This window comes from Pteropus vampyrus, unplaced genomic scaffold, assembly GCF_000151845.1.
Source record: "Pteropus vampyrus isolate Shadow unplaced genomic scaffold, Pvam_2.0 Scaffold34, whole genome shotgun sequence".
NCBI lineage: Eukaryota > Metazoa > Chordata > Mammalia > Chiroptera > Pteropodidae > Pteropus > Pteropus vampyrus.
The window spans coordinates 6,272,658-6,274,642 of NW_011888815.1; positions in this window are offsets into that span (position 1 = coordinate 6,272,658).

The following is a 1,985-nucleotide window of genomic DNA, read 5'->3' on the forward strand; positions in this document are numbered from 1 at the left end:
TCAGTGCCTAGGGCCTCCCCAACGATTTCCCTTTCCAGAGCTCTGGGTGGTCTCACCTGCAAGTGGGCCCATGGGACCCTAGCAGAGGATGTGGCCCAGACAAGGCTGAGCCTAACGCAAATGCCTCAAGGACCTAGGGGGAGGCTGCCAGCTGCAAGGGCCAGAAGATAAGAGCATTATTTAGCTTGGCTGGCATCCAGAAAGCTGAGCAAAGCTAGGCCCTCAAGCTAAGGGTATAAATAAATAAATAAGTAAACAAATAAGTTGGCAGATGTTTACGTTTTCCTTTGTGATGCTAGCTGCATGCATTCAGCACGTCCTACGTGCCAGGCACTGAGCCAGGAGCTTTACATTGTCATTCTCTGTCCCTCACTAAACCCCCTGCAGGTCAGCGTCATCAAGGCCATTTCACAGTGAAGTCAATGTGATTCAAGAGGTATCTTGCCTGTGGTCACCCAGCATTCCACTCCCCCGCCCCCTGCCGCTTTCTGCTGAGAGCCAGCTCTGGGCAGGAAATGGAAACAGGCTGGTCGTTTTCTAGGCTACAGCATGACCAGTTTTCCCTAGAGGATTCTGGATCGAAAGAACGCTCGGTATCCTAATAAGGTTTCAGAACCGAAAGGAGTGTCTTCATCACGCTCAGCTTTGCCAACACTATCTCATCAATCGTCTCTGCACTTTGACGCAGGCGTGAGGGACTGTTAGCCACGCAGCAAAACTTGGAAGCACCTTGGAAGAGAGTCTCGGCAAGTTGCCAACAGGCTCGCCTTAAGGAGGGTGCACTTTTGACAAACAGCCCGAGAGGCTGCGCCTCGCTGGGATGCCGGAAAGATGCCACTTTGGAAAGTGAACACTATGTGCCGGATATACAGTAGGCGCTCAGTAGATGGCCGTTCCTTCCCTCTCTCCCACTCCCTCTGAATGTGGCTGACCATTTTAGATCATACCCTCCATTCACCTCACAGAAAACTAAAGAGATCAGGTCAGTCTGCGGAAACGGGAATGGATTCCAGTGCTGGCGAGACAGTTGCAGAAGCTCCCCCTTAAAATGCTGTTTCTCAAATATTTTTAATCTATGCCCTGTTCTGGTAAATGTTAAACATCACATGCCCTTCTTCAATATTACTTGAAGTTTCGAATGAAATTAAACACTGATTCAAAGCAAATCAAATTAATTACATAATTTATATACTTCAAACTGCCTCCCCTCCCTGAGATCCAAAGATGATCCTCAATAAAGAAACCCTGGGTATTTTCACCTGGGTTTTAATAGATCTAGTTAATGCCAGAATATGCCAGAAAGATGTGGACAGCACAACTGTTAGCAGATACCCCAGCATGCCTGTTTGCCCCGTACCGGGGATAAGGCTTCCGGCCCGCCTTCCCACTTAGATGGGCACGTGGCCAAAGCTGAGCCAATCATAGTGCTTCACCTTCCCCTGGCTATAGGGATTGGCCCAGGCGGCGGGCACGTGACCAAATCTAGACCAATCGTACTGCTTCACCTGCCCCTGACACAGGGATTGGCCCAGGACTTTTTAAATGTGAGAGGTGGCGTGGAGGTGGGGGAGTGGGAAAGCGGGGACTGAGCAGAGAAGCGTCTCTCTCCCTTTCTCTCTCTCTCTCGCTCTCTTTCCCCTACTCCTTTTTCCTCCCCGCCATCTTCCTCCCTCCTTCCCTCTCGTTCTCCCCTACCCCTCCTTTCCTTGCTCGCTCCCTCGCTCGCTCCTGGACACTGGAGGGGAGGAGAGCCCAAAGCTCAGGCGCTGCACCTTTTGCTTCATGGAGACGTGGTCAGAGACAGTGAAGTCCTCCCACAAAGAGAGGCCAAGGTAAGGAGCAATGGAAAGCGGTGGGCTTCCACCAGGGTCCTGGCTCTCGTTTTCCGCCATAGCTGGCGCTAACCTATACTCCTCGCAGTTTGGCTGCTGGAGTTGGTACATGGCTCTTAAACTAAAAATTTGCTCTTAAACTAAAAATTCATT